The following is a 7,344-nucleotide window of genomic DNA, read 5'->3' as shown; positions in this document are numbered from 1 at the left end:
CAAATGTCCCCCAACCAAACTTCACGTCTCACTGTCCAACCGCATATGGGATCGTATGTTTTACACAGTGATGCATGATGTTCTACTTCTTATTTTAGTGGTCTTGATGAATACATTAATCAGTTCTCTCCATCAGCATTGGACAGAATATGTTGATGAAATCAAGATATCACGTCAGCGTATCAGCGTCACGTGATTGTGGCTGTCACTTCCTGTGTCCATACTGAGCATGCCTAAACTCAGATTAGAGGTAGTTAGACTTCATGTTTCAACACACTGGGATTATTAAAGTATCTATCTATCTATCTATCTATCTATCTATCTATCTATCTATCATCTCTACGAGGACGCAGGGTTTGCTTAAATCTCAGTCTTCTCTGTTTGGGCACTGCAATGATGGAATGGGAGTCCCAGTATCTGTCTTTAGCAGGAGACTTAAAGGAGTAGTAAATGGAAAATCATGTTTAGCCCTGTTTTAAGGTTACTTAAGATCATATACAATGGTTCAGATCAAAAAGTTGACTAGAACTTTTAAGAAAGTCTGATAATTGCTCTACCACCGTTTAGGTCATACAATGGATGTGGGTGGGCACTGTGAAAAATCATTCAAAAACAAGAAGCTCACCGAGGGGGTAATTGGTGTCTGTTGGTGTTCTGAACCAAAGTATGAATCCTGTAGGGTTTTATTGATAATTTTATGAAATCCATTGACTTGTATTGACACGACCGTTGTAGATGTTTAGATCAATCCGCAGAGTGGATTCAGGAAGCGGAACTACTTACGGTAGCTATTGTTTATGTTAGCTAGGCTAGCTAGTTTGCTCACTGCTCACGCTACTCTTTCGCTCACAGACAAGGAAGCCCTAGGCTACAGTTCAGAAAACGCTTATCAAAATGGCTGATCTTGAAGAGTATGAATTTGATCGCGAGGAATTAGACTTTGACGGCAACGCTTATCGTTTCGAGCCTGCCCGAGATCAAGGCATTGCGCGAGATCGGAATCAGTTCAAGCGGAAGTTTACACACGTATGTGCTGCGACTAAATAGTCTATGCTAAATATTTTTAAAAAGCCTTTCCAGATGAACTAGAATCTTACTTTATGGCGAATTATATTTCAGAACGCCAACTAACACCTCGTTGAGTTTCTTGTCTTTGAAATTGAGAGTTTAACATGTAACATTTTTTGAATGATTTTTCACAGTGCCCACCCACATCCATTGTATGACCAAAACGGTGGTAGAGCAATTATCAGACTTTCTCAAAAGTGCGAGTTTTGTCAACGTTTTGATCTGAACCATTGTATATGATCATAAGTAACCTTAAAACAGGGCTAAACATGATTTTCCCTTTACTACTCCTTTAAGACCCATCTCCTTAGAGAACACCGGCTCCTCCTCCACTGATCTCTCCACCTGGTAGCTCTCCCCAACGGCTTATCATTGTTACCCAATGTTACTTCAATTTGTGGTACACTGGACATTGAAAATGTGTTTCTGCCTCAAATACTCTTTTTAAATTATTTTTTTTATATGTAATTAATCCAGAGTGTAGTCAAAAGTAATAGTTAATAATAGAAAATAACAAAGATCTGAGATATTGACATACTGTATGAATTGTACACTTGCGAGCAAACATAGTTTACCTCAGCCCTCACCTCCCTGCAGAAACCATACACACACACATACACACACACACACACACACACACACACACACACACATGCATGTGCGTACAGGCAGAGGTGCATGGCTCTTTGAGTGGGCTTGGTGGATTTTGTTTCACTCCTCACATGTATCTATTCTCCTGGTGCTGAGAGGTGGACTTGGCTGCAGCAGTGAGCCTGCTCACACCCAGACGAGAGCTGGCCTCATCACCAGGAAGCTGCTCCCTCAAACCCCGACCTTGACCTTCCAAGCCCAAGTCCTAGGTTTAGCTGCTTTATCACACTATCTCCAGGCATTTAAAAATACTCCTGAAACGGGATGATTTAACCCGCTTTTACGCTGTTCACATCAAAACTGGATGAAAAAAAAGCTTAATCCATCTTATCTGTTGACTGTCAAACTGCTCTGGCTAAAACCTACTCACAAAAGACAACTAGGTCACCCAGGGAAAACAGAATTCCCGTTTACAGGAGTTTGAAGCCTGGTAATTGACTTGGGAGGAGATTCAGGCACTCTTTGAAATAATAAAAAATTATTGCACATTTAAAGTCGCTAGGTAGCTAACACTTCCTTTACATATGTTTACCAACCTTTTTTACGCTTTTTACGTGATTAACACATTTCATTTGGAACCTTGTTTGCTGAAAATGATTAAAAGTGAAATCTAATGTCTAGTAGTGTTCAGACAGTTTTAAAATGCATTGTTTTTTTTTATAGCAAACTCTGGCCAGTCCTAAAGCTCTGTGTGTGCTTTGCCAATAAACATGGCATCAATTTCTCATCCATTTTGACAGGCCAAATAGCAGTAATATCCTTCAGAGAACCCTCACATTTGAAAACACATTGAAACCAATCAAATCCCATGAGGAATAGCGTGTCCTCTAGATGTTGCTTGAGATATGTAGATATCAGTGTGCGAGGACAATCATTCTTTAAGTTTTTCTGGCTTCTTTTACATGCTATCAATAGACATTGAAGCACTTGTCTAAGATGGATGCCTCAGAGATTGTTGTCAGTGTGCGTGCTGCTAACTTCAGCAGGCCTTTGATCAAATAGAATGCTTGACAGCTGACTCAGAGATAGCATACAAGCACAGTATTTATGTCAATTCCTGTTAACAAAAGTGAGAGTTCTCACTGTTGCTGTACTGTTTGCCGCTCATTAATCATTTGTTTTCAACACCTACACCTGTATGACGATCATCAATACCTTTGCAAGAAAACAATATTTCCATTCTCGTGGGATGACTTTACAGTGTATTTTATCCAGAGAATCCTCTTTCTGGCCCTTGGCCCCTCCAGCGTCGGCACTAGAATGCCCCCTAATCCATTTGGCCCGTTTAACTCCTCCCCCCCAGCTCTCCACTGCCTGAAAACAAGGGTGACCCTGGGGCCGGCCCCGCACCCCTTCTCAGCCAAGCGCATGTGGTTGCCTGGAAACTTACTCCAGAAACAGTCAACTTTCTCGGGTTGTTCAAACGGAGGGAGGGAAGGAGGGCCTGAGCCAAGCAGAGGGCTCTTGTCTGGGAGAGCGGAGAGGAGGAGGGGGGAGGAGATAGGAGGGGAGAGGAAGAGGAGGAGGAGAAGGAGGGGGGGAAGGTCCTTCTGTGTTTTAAAACAAGTGTCTCGCCCAGAGATAATAGTGGAGCTGTGGGTTATAAATGATGCATTTTGTTCACTTGGACCTGATAATAGCGGTTTGGGGGGAAGGGGAGGAAAGTTCATCGCTCTCTTATCAAAGGACTCTGACATTTCTCCTTCAGCTGTAAAATTTCATATCACATATCTCCTTCAAAGATGTAGCACCTTTTGTTGAACCGATACAGTACATTCCATTTCACCCCCATATGCCTCTCATGGTGTATTAATTTATGGGCTTCTATAACCTGACTCTTTCAATGGCGATGGGTTTGACTGAGAGCTGCATCTATGAATTGCCTCACATGGGCTATTGAACTTTGAACAGCAATTACTTATTTGATCTATTTTTTTCCCTTTATGATTCTCAGTGGAAGTGTTTTTCAATCTCTTTATTGTTGAAATAAACATAAAGCTGTAATAGACTAGTCATGTAAAATAATGTGTGTAGAGCTAGAATTTCTTATTCTAGATTTCTCTGGATTTTTTTGTCTGTTCAGCTGGTCATCATAGAGGTTAAATTAATGTTGGAAATGGCTCCAGTAAATCCCAGCTGTAACCACTGTTCATCTACAGGGACCGCTTGATGATGTCATTTGTCATCGTTGAGCTTCAGCAGACCCTTAACGCTAGAAAAATTATATTAAGGAAAATCCCGTCCAACTCCAGTCCTACATATCGCAGGAACATTTGCAATGAAGTAGCTATCCCTCATTATCTGCCAGAAACACACCACTATAGGGTTTCAGCAATTATATATCAAGAGTGTATAAATCTTCAGTTTGGTATTTATTCAGCCTATCAGAGTACGCTTTCTGAGGTCGTTCTTTCGTTAGATGACCTCGTGCTCCAGTCGTTCCGTCTAGCAGACTGTCTACATCTGCTCAAATGAACAGAGACATCTCACCACAGATGGAAAGCGATGCAGTGTCAGTGAGGACAGGGGTGATCGTCCTTCCTCTACAGTGTATTCTGAAAGGTAGCTCAGTCAACGCTGTCGTCGTGAATCTAACAGGGCTTTTTAGAAAGAGGGGCAGCGGGGTGTTAGTGTTTTTGAAGCGTGTGTGTGGGGGGGCATCATCTCCACTTGTGCCACCAGCCACTAACCACCTCTTCTTTAAATCATACCAGGATGGCGCCGTGCCACGGACGGGGCTCGTTAGTATTCAGTCGTATGCCAGCCAAGGGAGAGATGAGGCTCCCGTTCCTCTGCACCGCCATAACAGAGAAAACAAACAGATGCCAGCGTGGAGCATCTTGGTTGCTATCTGAGGAAGATCTCTCCACACAAAGGGACATTCATTGGTCTGCCAAGTATCTGTGGAGAGCAGGACCAGACCCCAGAGTCTAGCGACAGATGATGATCTTATCGGGGGGACGGAGGGAGGAGGGGTGGAGGGGGTGGATGGAGGGAGGCTCTTTAGTCACATCATCAGTTCCCTCTTGCCAAGACTGTGGCATTTCAGTATTGGGTGATGAGCGACGCTGAGGAGAACAGGGGGTATGTGTTTGTTAAATCCTCCTGTATGCCTTTGCAAGCATCTCTGCAAAGCATGGTCTTGGCTCGGTGGTAAAGGGTTAAGTACCCGGAGAGTTAGTTGTAACTTTGTCGCAAAGACAGATTTATTCAGGTGGAGTTTTGCATTGCCATCCTTTGTTATGCTAGGAAATACTCACAGAGAGATTCAATGGGTACGATGAGAATGAGCAGCTGAACTGTTAAAAATTAAGATTTTTACATGTACTTCATTTCATTTTCTAAATCTTAACATTATAACTTTTAACACAATAGTATTTTTGGGTCAAGCATTACTAATTAGTGTTAATATATCCATCTTTATAACATGCATATAATGAACGTCAAAATGCCTGTGGAAAATACAAAGCTAGAGTAGGAAGGCTTATTATTTTTCTGCTGGCGTCGTTGACGAGGTCTTCCGCTGGCATCTGCAACAGATGTGTTTAGCCAGCTGGGAGCCAAGGTCCTCAGGCAACATTTGGTACAGGAGGACACAAACAACTGGCATTCGAACGCCGTAGACCTCAAACCTCCACTCGGAGTCATACCCTTCTCCCCGCTCTTACCTACCGGCTCCCCAGCCCGTCCGCCACGTTCTGAACTCACCGCCGTTAAAAAAAACGGGAGGCCCGCACCCCTCCGCCGGGGTCCAGCCTAGCAGCGAGTCAAGCGGGGCTAAACAGCAACACGCATCCAAAGGCCGCTCGTCTTATCAGAGGACAGACAGGATGCATCAGCGGTGGCTGTAGCTCCCGGCGAGGCTGCCTCTGATGGCGACCAGCTGTGCTCCAATGTTTAATTATTTCTCTCTAATGAGCTTACCCACCTTCCCTCACGCCGGCAGAGACGGCGCATGCTGCAGACGATACGAGGGAGGGATGGAGGGAGAAACGGAGGGAGGGAGGGATGGAGGGGAGGGAGAAAGGGAGAGATGCTTGCACGCTTTCCTCAACAGAGCAATGTTTGGACGTCTGCCTGTCTTCCTGCCGGCGCATAGTGTGGTATAATGCCGAAAAACGGGGAAAAGGAACTATTGAGTTTGTGCGTCACTCAGATTGTTTTCACATATCGTAGTTGTACCAGCTGTAATCTTTATAGCTATTATTTTTTGCTAAGCTTGCTAGGGATGGCAAATACCTTTTTTTAGGCTTGGAGGAGGCAGATGCATTCATGATATTATGAACAAACATGGTGGCCAGGCTGCCCCTGTCTGATACATTGATGATATTATAAATAAACATGGCTTTCAGACTGCCCCTGACTTCCTGACCTGTGCTGTTAGTACAGTGATCAGCAGTGATTACGCTGGGATCACCCAGGTGTCGGTGGTATTTAGGAAACAAGGATGTAGCCAGTCATCTGATGTTGTTTATGCATGAGAACGAGCACATAAGAGCATTTCCATACCAGCGGACTGGCACAATAGCGCGTCGCAGATACAAGCCTGATATTTGCCGAGTGAAACTGAAGCTGAATAGGTCATTATATCACGGGAGCTCTCTTTAAAGTTCAGTGAACATTTCCCTCCATTCATCATGCCCAGAATGCCTATTAACAACAACGCTGCCTGCGTATATAGGTTAAAAGAGACACTGCGAACAACAAATGTGCAGCACGGTCATGCATGTGTAACTCAGAACACACAATACAATACGCTGAATAGATATTCTGTAGATATACAGTAACTGCAGGGCCAGAGTGGGTTCAGAGTTTAATGTATTCACTTAGCTGACAAAGACAAGATCCTATAAAGAAGTGCCTCCAATAAAAAGGGGATAAGTTATTATGAGAGCTCGAGTCCTAACACTTGGTTTTGGTCGGAGAGAGCGTTCCCAGCGAAGATGGAGCAGATAGTACTTGAGGTCTGAGGGTCTAAAACGCTCCTGAGCCAGAGGTCCTTCCTGCTCCAGGCTACTCAGCGTTGTCAAGGCAACCAGGCGGAAATGTGCACTTGAAGAGGTACATGACTTACACCCCCCACCCCCAATCCCCCTCTCCATCCAGCAACCGAGCCATGGCCAACCAGCAGTCTATTATCATAACTATTTGATTAATCACTGTCCCCAAAAAAGTACACTGAATCTTAGAGATAAGATAGCGGGGGTGTTTGTGGAGAGTGGAGAGGCGGGGGGGGGGGGTTGGGGGGTAGCCGTGCTGGGCTAGCAGGGCTATCCGGTTACACAGCTAATTAACTGGTGTTCTGCACAGCACTAACAAGAGGGAGCTGGGGTGGCCTTCCTGGAACAACAGAAATAGTCTTGCTGCTGCCAGCCATGAGGCCTGTGATGTCTCAGCCTGATAATCACAGCACAAGACACCTCTCAAGGAAGGTTACCAAACTGTGGCTGTGAAGCGCGGGTCAGGCGGATACAAAAAAAAAGGATTTGCTTATTCCTGTAAGCAAGTTAGGCCTTAACCTGTATTGTTTGGTGCTTTTGAACCCAAATTACTGCAATGCTGTATTCAGGATATGTGAATGTACCTGGTGGGCATCAAACCCAAGTCTAGTCACCTACCATTAGA

The 7,344-nt window shown here is 44.4% G+C and overlaps 1 protein-coding gene across 1 annotated transcript in view; it reads left to right on the top strand.

The window, feature by feature from the left end:
• The window catches only part of zfpm2a (zinc finger protein, FOG family member 2a), a gene marked incomplete at both ends in the record, with an annotated part of 134,255 nt that overhangs the window by 56,217 nt on the left and 70,694 nt on the right, over positions 1-7,344 (top strand). The window lies entirely within an intron of this gene.

Source organism: Borostomias antarcticus (genome assembly GCF_949987555.1).
Source record: "Borostomias antarcticus genome assembly, chromosome: 10".
NCBI classification, from domain to species: Eukaryota; Metazoa; Chordata; class Actinopteri; order Stomiiformes; family Stomiidae; genus Borostomias; species Borostomias antarcticus.
Note: the sequence above shows the minus strand (reverse complement) of the source record. Positions and strands in the feature narration are given on the sequence as shown.